Genomic DNA, 11,909 nt, shown 5'->3' on the forward strand with positions numbered 1-11,909 from the left:
GAATGCTGCAATCTCCTGCATTTCTTCATCCAGTATTATTTTTCATAATGCTTTCTCCATATAGGGCAAAGATTTGACTCCCAGCTATATCTGAAGGCTTTATCCCACCACTTGCCCTAGATGCACTATTTAATTCAATTTTTTCAATCTTTCCAATCTGAAGATTTATCTCTGATATTTTAATACTCTCAGGCTAAAGAAGGGTGGTAGTTGTATTTATTATTACTGTTATTATTTTTTCATTCATAAGTAATTAGTGAACTGTGGCTCTGGAGAAAATTACCTGCTAGTAATCTGTTTTCATACCTGCATGTTGCCCCCTTAAATCCGTTTTTGAAGACACAGTTGAATGAGTAGTACAAATATGAAATATTGCTAAGCTCCAGATTGTCATTTCGAATGAAAGAAAATGATAAGGAATCAAAAAGCTAAGTAGATTAAGTTTTGAAGGAGACTCGGTTATGATAAAACATTGCAATCTGTGCAGATGACATCCTTGTTGAGTGTATTTCAGTACAGTTAAGTCTCCCTGTATGACAAAGAACTGCAGCTTAAATGTAGCGAAAGCTCATTAAATTTGGCCTTGGGGTGGAGCTAGACTGCAGATCTTTCAATATAACTTAGGGTTCATTTCAATAAGTGATTTTTTTATGTTTATTATAAATTGCTTATTTTCAACTGGAAATATTTTAGTCCCCTGTGGCAAAGTGGTTTGTAGTGCACAGGTGCAGTGGTGATGCGGTGCTCAGTAATGATAGACCCAAGACATTTTATGGTGAAAAAAGCAGCTCTTTATTTGCTGATAAATAATAATACCTGGCTCTACACAATGATGTGTATCGCTCAGGTTTGTCACAAGGTTCAGTCCCATAATAATAGAAGTAGACACACACCTTTAAACACACACAATCACAGGTCCAACAGTGAGTGCTCCAAGTGCAAGTGGTGATTCAATACAGTTTATTCGTGACAATAATGGTGCAGAGTGATCCAGGGTGGATGGTGGCTTTTAGCAATTAGTTAGCCATCTACAAATGACAAATTACACAGGTTACAAGACTGGCAAATAACACACATAAAAACTCATGGTTTTCTACACAGTACTCCTTGCAGGTCGATGCGTAACCATAACACAAGGAACAGATCGCTCTGCCACATTCCCTGATATACCTTCAATCACGCCCCCTTTAGTAGCGAGTGCAATCACGTCTCCTCCAATCCATGACTGACACATCACCTATCGCAGTAAGTCACTGACTTCTACTATTGTGGCTTCGTCCCCTTTTTGGATGGCCGACTTCCGACTGACCCTGGAATTAACTGCCAAACAACACTGTTCCTGTTATACCGGAGGGAGATTGTTGACTCGGATTCATTCGCTCTCTGCCACATCCCCCAAATATACTTAATTTGCTGTATTATATTTTTTAAAACACATTACACATTTAAACAGAATTCCACCAATGACTAGCACAGATACAGCTGGTTTTCAACTGGTTGTGCGGGTTCAGAAGACTTGGTTTTGGTTAAGGAGTTAGTTAAGCTGGTCCAAGGAAAACTAGGTATAAATAAATCTCATCCATTAAAAAAAAGGTTTAAAGACAGATGCTTGTTGTCCACCCTTATAAAAGTTCCCAGAGTAAATGCAAACTGTAATAAAGCATAGTGAAATCAGTGTAAAGCCCAGAGAGGTATGGTAAAGCATATTAAAAACACAGCAAACCATGGTAAACTATAAATGCATGGGACAACTGCAAAATGGCTGTTTAAATCTTTATAAGGGTGCACTTGTAAATTAATCTCTTTGCTGTAAACCTTGCCTGGGTTTTTATATACAGTACCTAGTGGATTTCCAGAGGCCAGTAAATATTAGATGGTCACCAGCTCACCAGCAGTTGCTGCAATTTCCAGCAGGTCTACAGTATGATACATTTCAACAGAAATAAAAAGCAATGTAATTTATAAGGGAATCTTTGTGATTTGTGAATTTAGTGCTCATGAAACATAAGGGTCCAGCGCTGGCAACACCATATGAGCTTCCCCTTAAATCTCAGAGATGAGTACACTTCAATCCTGAACACCCCCTGCCCATTGTGTACTGAGTAAATCTTTCTCTCAATTGTGTTATGTCAGGTTGGCTAAAGTCCACTGGGAGCTAAATGGAGACCAACAAACTCATGTCACTTGCCTCATTTGAGCCTGCTGTCCAACATTGTCCACCAATTATAAGAAATTTCCAACACCAGGATGACCTTGGAATGTTAACACCCTTCTGAATAAATAGGACAAGGATAAATAGACTATAGCATATAGTATTCCAAGATAAGTCTAAGTCATAAAATGTTAACTTTTCACCAAAAGAAAACGCAAAAATAAACTCCAAACTCTTTTCAGAAATCGAAGTGAGGGGTTGCATTATTTTATTAAATGTATTAGAAATAATAATAATAATAATAATAATAATAATAATAATAATAATAATAATAATAATAATAATAATAATAATAATAATAATTTTAAAAGATAATTAGGAAATTAACCTTAAACTTAGGGAATTGCAAGTTATCACTAACGCTTACCTTGCTGTCATTCTGAGCGCCTACAGAAACACTGCAAAAAGAAGGAGCGTGCGAGAACTAACTTTTATAAAGACCCATTAAAATTTGCAAAGAAGTTATTCACCAGGGAGAAAAATGGCACACTAAAAGCAAAGTTTGAGCTGGAGAGATATCGCGAGGAAATGCACACAGATTCAAAAAGACAAGAGCTTATGACAATTTCCACCTGTCAATCCACCAGAATACCAAATGGAGGACTGCACACCTAAGTGGAAAGAAGTAGAGCAAGCTGTGAAAAAGGCAAGGGTGTCATCATCTCTTGGGCCTAATGGAGTTGCGTAGAGAGTGTTCAAGAGTGACCCTGGTGTTAAACGAATCCAGTGGAAATTGATGAAAGTGGCATGGGAAAAACAGATTGTACCAAGAGCATGGCGCCGAGCAGTTGGGGGTCTTTATACCCAAAGAAAAAGATTCTATGAGTATCAGTCAGTTTCACCCTATTTCCCTGTTAAAAGTGGAAGGCAAGATTTTCTTCAGCATTGTTGCGCAGAGATTGTCAGCTTACCCATTGACACTTCAGTACAGAAAGCCGGTATTCCAGGTTTCCCATTATGCTTAGAGCACATCAGTGTGATTCTACAGCAAATTCAAACACCAAAAAGGAGAGGAAGGAGCTCTATGTGACATTCTTGGATTTAGCTAATGCATATGGTTCAGTACCACATGAACTTCACTGGACAGCATTTGATTTGTTCATTGTACCGAGGACAATAACATGACTTAGTGAAAGCCTACTAAGGAGATTTGTAATTTTGTTTTTCAACTTCAGAATTCATCACAACATGGCAATGTCTAGAAATTGGAATAATGGCAGGATGCACCATTTCTCCACTGGCTTTTACCATGGCAATGGAAGTAATTATTAGGGCGTCAAAATGGGTAGTGGAAGGAGAAAGCTTGGCTTCTGGAATGCGACTGCCACCAATTAGAGCATACATGGATGACATGACAATCATGACTGCAACAGTAGCCTGCGCTAATCAGTTATTGGGCAAACTAATCAATGACATTGAATGGGCACGAATGCAATTCAAGCCCACTAAGTCAAGGCGCATCTCTATAATTAAAGGTAAAATAGTGGATAAAAGGTTCTATATTAACGGTGAGGCAATACCAACAGTGTCTGAGAAGCCTGTGAGAGGTCTTGGGAGATGGTATGATGGGGCCCTAAAGGACACAGTTCATGTGGGAGAAGCGAGACAACAAGCAGTGCAAGGGTTGAAGAGCATAGACAGCTGCACTTTACCAGGTAAATTTAAACTCTGGTGCTTTCAGTTTAGTCTACTGCCAAGACTTCTGTGGCCACTTACTGTGTATGAGGTTTCCTTGACAACAATAGAGAAGCTGGAAATGTTAATCAGTTCATACGTCAGGAAATGGTTAGGAGTTCCAAGCTGCCTCAGCAGAGTGGGACTGTATGGTAAAGGGATACTGCAGTTGCAGTAAAGGATGCTGTGGAAGATGCAAAGGCTGCCCTTCGTATCAGTGATGTCATGGGGCAAGTCCAGCATGGAAGAGGAGGCCTTGGTCTCAGTTCAGCTCCTCCTACATGGCACAAAGCAGCCCCAGCTCAACGGAGGAAGCTGGTAGTCAATGAGGTGCAAAAACAGGAGAGGATGAGGTGCGTAAAGGCAGTTTCCCAGGCCAAGTAGGGAGAATGGACGAGATGGGAAAGTGTGGAACAACGCAAGATTGGCTGGTGAGATCTATGGACACTGGAAGAGAGCAGGATCAGTTTCCTCATCCGGTCAACATATGATGTTCTCCCATCACCACAGAACCTTAATCTATGGGTAGGAGAGGATCCGTGGTGTCTTTTGTTTTCATTGGCAGCTACATTAAGACACATTTTGACAGGATGTAAGGTGGGTCTTAACCAAGGATGGTTTACTTGGCGTCATGACCAGGTGCTGCGATGTTTGGCCTTAGCATTGTAAGACAAGCACAGGATGACCAACAGGTTGCCACCAATTCCAGCAATTCCAGAACAACATATGGAGTGTGGAGTAGTGGTTAGGGCTCTGGACTCTTGACCGAAGGGTTGTGGGTTCAATCCCCAGTGGAGGACACTGCTGCTGTACCCTTGAGCAAGGTACTTTACCTAGATTGCTCCAGTAAAAAAACCCAACTGTATAAATGGGTAATTGTATGTAAAAATAATGTGATATCTTGTAACAATTGTAAGTCGCCCTGGATAAGAGCGTCTGCTAAGAAATAAATAATAATAATAATAATAATAATAATAACATTCCTCCATCCAGGGGAGCAACCTCCAAGAAAAGGTATTAAAATCAAAACTCGTCTAGGACAACTGGAAGCTGCTAGAGACTGGAAAATGCTGGCAGATGTTGGACAATGGCTTATTTTCCCACTTGAGACTGCCACTACTAACCTTCAACCTGATATTGTCTTGTGGTCTGGATCAACAGTGCCATGGGAGGATACTGTGGATAAGGCTGCTAAAGCGGAACAGCGAGGATGAAGATTCCTGGTTTATCCAGTGGATGTGGGTTGTCGAGGACTCCACAACCCGGTTTCTCAGAGACATCGGATTCAGTGGTCAAGAGTTGCAACGCATAATGAAGAACTTATCTGAAGTAGCAGAGAGGAGCAGCAACTGGCTCTGGTTGAGACGAAAAGATTCTGGTTGGGGACCTCAAGTACAGTAGAAAGAAAGCAATGTTGACGGAAAGGAAGGTAATCTGGGCTTATCTGAGTGGGGGACAGAGGGGGTGATCCTGGGATGCCAGAATCACTGTCGAGCCCTCTTAAGGTGTCGTGGGCTAGTCGACAAAACACCAAGGATAGAAGGTGCCTGCTTGAAGACCCCAGAGAAGTACCCCACTCAGCTCAGTCCAGACAGTTGTCTTGCTGATGCACTAGGGAGGCCGTACCTTGGTTGATCCCTGGAGCCAGCATTGCGTCCGTTGTGTGTGCTGATGTGCCAGGGAGGCAAAATAGGCTGATCCCTGGAGCCAGCGTTACACTTCAGCCATCAACACCAGACAGAAGGATTTCTACATCATCAGATGGAAGGAAACGCAGATGGATCACATTAGTTTATAGTAAAAGAAGCTATGTCTTAGTTGGTGCTTATCTTGGCAAGAGCTGAGTCCAATATCAGCATGAAGTTTTAACACCTACTGTCATGTAGTGGAAATCATAACAAAAGGTTTTGTAGAGTTGTATCAGAGGTTAACCACAGATTTAATCACTAGGTGGAGCTATTTAAATACAAATGCTGCAATAATCCCTTTGCCTCTCTTTATATCTTTGTACCCTTTACTCCTGGTATTAGTCTTGTCTTTTCTTTGTGTTGTGGAGGACAAAGCCTCACAGGGTTCTGGATCTGGGAGCTCGGTAGCATGAGTACAAATAAAAACATGGGGAAATCTGAAAAGGTATTTTGGGGTCTGATTTGTTCCACTTCCAATTCAAACCTGTTTTGTTACTGTAATAGCTGAATAAAAATGGCAGAATACATCAAAAATGTCATGTTTATGGATTTAGTAACACAATGTTAACTATACATTGACAGGCTTGTTTTTTTAAAGCATTGGTTTATTACACCAAGTCTGTTACAAGGTGCTATTATACAACTTTGTACAAATAGGTACCAAATAAGCACTGATTTAGTAGTACTTTTTGAAGTGTTGATGTCAATGAATTCTGTGTAAAATTGAATTGTGTGACACTGCTAATTTATTTACAGTATGTATTTCTGATTTTAATGGTCAGAGGCTGTGTGGTCCAGTCGTTAAAGAAAAGGGCTTGTAACCAGGAGGTCCCCGGTTCAAATCCCACCTCAGCCACTGACTCATTGTGTGACCCTGAGCAAGTCACTTAACCTCCTTGTGCTCCATCTTTCGGGTGAGACGTAGTTGTACGTGACTCTACAGCTGATGCTTAGTTCACACACCCTAGTCTCTGTAAGTCGCCTTGGATAAAGGCGTCTGCTAAATAAACAAATAATAATAATAATAATGGTCAAAACCAAGATGGACACTCTAGTGGAGGGTTGATATCACAATAAGTGGGTCTAATTTGAAACATTACCTCAGTGTAAATCTAATTAAGGTTAATTTAAGCACCCATTCCTGAATCTAATATTTGAAACTCGATTTGAAACCTATTTTTTTTTTGTTGTTGTTTTTTGTTTAGAAAATGAAGCACATTTTGCATAACATCCACTACATTAGTAATGTGGAGCCAAATGGATTCTAGCAATTTCACAAACTGTACTGAGGGGACATTAAACTCCCTCATTACGTTACTTGACTTTAAAAATCCTTGTTTCACTAACTTTCTTGATGCTGTTGGCTTCTTGTCAAAAGGTTTTTATTTGAGCTGAAACTTCGACTATGGCCAGCAGATGGCAATATATGAGCACAAGCTAGTGGTGATATCTCTTTTCTTTTTTTTTAAATACTGCAAGAACCTATATAGCAAATAATGCATGGCTCAGCATGCGCTAACAACTGTTATCACACAAGGCATGATTTCCTTTTTTGTCAAGCCATCCTCACACATGGTAAAAGTTACTATCGCATACTTAACAAATACACAGAATAAAATCTGAAAACAGTATAAATATAGGACAGATTGACTGACAGTCATTCAAACCCCTCTAACACTTAAAACATGCATATAAGTGAAAATTAAATGTTGTGATAACATTTGTTAGAAAACAAAAAACATAATAAATGTAAGAAAATGTATGAATAAGATAAAGACATTCAGCCCATTAATGCTTATCCATTTCCTGGTAGCTGATTGATCTCAACACTTTGTCTAGTTGGGTCTTAAAGGAGCCAAATGATTCAGAATCAACAACATGGCTAGGTAATCCATTCCATATTATTATTATTATTATTATTATTATTATTATTATTATTATTATTATTATTATTATTATTATTATTTATTTCTTAGCAGACGCACTTATCCAGGGCGATTTACAATCGTAAGCAAACACATTTCAAGTGTTACAGTACAAGTAATACAGTGGAGATTACTTTTAAGGGTTAAACACTGTGGTGTCAATGGTTACTTTACATTGAAGACATCAGATGTCACTCTAGATGTTGACACAGTTGGCATTATTTTCACAATATCTGTTGACATTTCAACAAATGGGTAAACAGCTCTAAGATTGTCAACAAATAGCTGACACAATAAAATGTGACATCTGTGGTCACAAAATACCTACAGTACTGGGACATGTTGAAAGACAGGAGTCTTTAATTCTGCATGTCAGCAGCTCACATGGTCTCTAGTACATTAAGAAGTCAGTGCAAATACAGGAGGAATACAGTAAAAACTTTGTTATAAACTAGCAAAAAACAACTTACTATAAGTTGAACTTGCTGAAAATTTACTTTGGCTTTTTTTTTTGCTGAAATGTTGCCTTTCTTATGTACTTGTTTCAAAATATCCCAGAAGGAAAATGTACAGTACTGTTCATCTGAGTTTCTTTCACTTCTCTGAGAAATGCTTGAGATGGATATGAACATCTTCCAACATATTCCAGTACAGTGTGGAATTAAAGTTCAACTGAGCAGATCAAATATAATTTTGAGCCTTGTTTGTTTGACCTGTGTATTCATTTCACTTTTAAAATATATCTTATTTGTTTCCCAGTTTGTTTTTCAAGTAGTAGTTTTAGGAGAAAGATTTGAGACAAATATCAGATTTAAATAAGAAAAAAACAAACAAACAAACAATAAAAACATATTCTCAAGCATTTCTCAGCGAAGTGAAAGAGACATGGATGAGAAACACATTTTGAAGTCCATGTTTCCGGAGTCCGCAGTTGAGAAAAGTTGTCCCAAAAACAACTTAAACCAACCAATCTTCCTTTTCCTTTCACAAACAGAAATGTTACAATATATTCATTCGAATTATATATATATATATATATATCTATATATATATATATATATATATTAGGGCTTGAATTTCAGCGCAGGATAGTGGGAATCGTACATTTTCCAGATTGCTCCCACATATCTGCAACTTTCAGTGTGGGAAAATCCTGCAGAGATATTTTAAGATACCAAGCTACTGTATTTTCCACCCAATTTAGAATGCCTGAAACGCTACAACACTCTATAAGGAAGTGGGTGTCAGTGACGAAACCACTATGAGCCGCATTCTGAGTAGTTCTAATTGAAATAAATAAATAAATAAAGTACTGCTGGATATTTTAAGTGTCGCAAGACTATTCTCTCATACGTGATTCTCGGCCGCTATCTTTAAGCATTATAGAAACTCAGTACACTGCAGTAAGTAAACAGTTTTGAAAATAAAAATACGATATTAAGTATATCTAGGTGTTGTTTTGCAAGCGGTGACTTTTCCTTTAACTCTTAAAACTCAGCCCCATTCATTTTGGGGCAACAGGGCACTGAAGGTTACTCACATATTACTCAGGCACCGTAAAAGCCACCTACCTGGCTTGTTTAAAAGTAGACTCGGGGCTTTCCAATATGTATTCGGTGTGTGTATGCGGTATTCCTAGCCAGAACTACAACTGCCTGAAGTTAAGCCTCTCATTATGTGACAGAGTTCACAGCTTAGGTTTCGTTTTGAGTCTATTGCTCTGTCATTATAGCAGCTAGACTGAAAGGGGCAGTATTGTTAGAAAGCTTAGAAGCTCATTCCCCTGTCCCCCCCGTCCCCCCATGTTCATTTCATATTGAGGTTCAATGGTGCAGTGTTTTATTTTTAGCCATCTATGATTACAATATATATATAACTTGATTTTTTTGGAAAAGCGTTTCTATTTATTTTTTTTTTTTACATATATTCTCATCTCTACCACATATAGTATGCCTGATCCTGTTGCAACTTACAGAATATGAAAGGACATTTTGTGGTCTTTTATTTGATATGTTACATGCATGCAGTACAAACTATCCAGTAGTTAAACATACATAAATAAAAACAGTGAAAAACAGGCGGAAATAGGGGTGTGTGTAAAGAGTTAAAAAAAAAAAAAAAGAAATGGAGCTCTGGTTTAAAAGAAAAGCACCTTTTTCTTCTGCTGCAGCAAAAACTTCACGTCAGGCAATGGCAAAAGCAATGGAGAGTGCTCTGTCTCACAGGGATGAACAGCTGTTAGGTCTCCTGAAAGCAGCTTATTTTAAAGCAACACCAGTGTGAATGACGATGCATTAAAATATATATAGTTTTTTATATGCAAAAGTGCCTTTTTTTGCCATTCCCCCCTAAAATTTTGGAATCCCCCCATTGGCTGCAGCATAGGGGGAAAATCCCCCCAGCACACAAAAAATGAAATTCATTTTATAGGTATTAGGTTTTTTTTAGAATATATCAACTACACAGAATATAAAATATGGGCTAAATTATCAAACCTCTTTACTCCAAGTCTTCATTAGCTCAACATTTTCAGAAAGGAAAAATGCAGCAAATAAAGATACCAAACCATAAATAAACAACTCAAACATTTAATTTCGAATTCATGAGAATCTAACACTATTACCAGTTCTCTGACTTTTTGTTTTTCAGACCAAAGGGTTTCTATATGTGCAGGCAATTCAACAAATCAATTACTTGCTAATTAACTTTTTTGTGGGGCTTGAGTCACAGTACTGAAATAATACATTTCAAAAGTTAACACACTTCTGGGGAATTGATGGTTTCTCAAGCTTCTCATTTCTGTTTAACCAGATTGAAAGTGGCTCAGGTCATAATATATATATTTTGGTCTTAAACTAGCTCTTCACACACAAAGTACAACTGCCAGTTTCACCTTGAGAGAGGCCTAACTCAATTGAAGGGAGGCTGTGTGGTCAAGTGGTTACAAAAAAGGGTTTGTAACCAGGAGGTCCCCGGTTCAAATCCCACCTCAGCCACTGACTCATTGTGTGACCCTGAGCAAGTCACTTAACCTCCTTGTGCTCCGTCTTTCGGGTGAGACGTTGTTGTAAGTGACTCTGCAGCTGATGCATAGTTCACACACCCTAGTCTCTGTAAGTCACCTTGGATAAAGGCGTCTGCTAAATAAACAAATAATAATAATAAAAAGGGAGCTTAGGTTAGAATGTTACGAAGGGAAAGCAACTGTAGCTTGTGCCATTTTCTCTCACTTTTGAGCATTCAATAAATATTTTAAACAAAAAATTAAAGGTCATTTGTGGTCACATTCTACTAACTTTTAAGTCTTTACTCTGTTCTTTTGGAGATGTACATCACCCTCAAAGGAGAGGCAGTGTCAGCTGGTGACTCCAGTGTGAGAGACAATTCCAGCTACATAACAGCTGAAGGCACTAGAGAGCCACATTAGCACCACACACACAGCAAGTAGGCCTACAGTAAGTGCAAATTGCATCTATATATAGATAGTAACTTAAATTGCTCTTCTTAATTACAGGTATAAAACTGCAGGGGTACAGGATCTTATTTATTTCAGCTGCAGTGATTTCTGTAGACACTTTCAGTTTACTGGAATCTCTATAATGACAAACTGTTACAGCACCATAATATATACATAGTAGCAGTCTACAACGACACCACCGGCAGGTCAAAATGGAGCTGCTGTTATTTAAAATAAACATCCGCAAACTTCATACAACTGCTTTCCCTTTATAACACAGTAGTCACTCACATAAATGTTTACCCTAGTAAAAGCATAGCAACGTGTAAAAAACCATAGTGGCAAACTTATTATAAGGGCAGAGCCACAGTTAAGAGAGCTTACCAGTGCTAATAGACTGCTTTTTAAAACCAGATCCTGTAAAAATGACACTTACAATGACTGTATACTGTATATACAAACTAATCCAAGGATTATATATTTTAATTATGGTGCCACTAGCCTTATTTAAAACGTACTGAATAACAAAGTAAATATGATATTTGTGTGCAATTATTTAAAAATACTAACACTGCTTCAAATTACAAAAGCATCAGTTGTCACAGTTGAAGTCTGTTTTGCTATTTGTTACTTAGTAGTTGTAAGGGCAGCAATGCAATAATTAAAATGTAGTCCTTGGGTCAGTGCTAATGAATTGGACAGCAGGAACAGGTCTGTAATCGATGCAGTGCACACCATTCTGAGATGAGACACCACTGCAGGCATTTCCCATCCCCATTACAGTGCAGTTGAAGTGCAGGTGCAGTATAAGGAGTTAAATTGACCCCTAGCACCAATCTGCTGCTGTGTCTCCCTAGTTAGCATCCCTGCAGTACCTTCAGTTTTATTTCAGCTTTTGTGGAATATTCTGTAATTCACAATCTGTTTGGATGGCAGAATTAGGCAAAAGGAAG

The sequence above is a fragment of the Acipenser ruthenus genome, chromosome 6, assembly GCF_902713425.1.
Source record: "Acipenser ruthenus chromosome 6, fAciRut3.2 maternal haplotype, whole genome shotgun sequence".
In the NCBI taxonomy this organism is placed as follows: Eukaryota; Metazoa; Chordata; class Actinopteri; order Acipenseriformes; family Acipenseridae; genus Acipenser; species Acipenser ruthenus.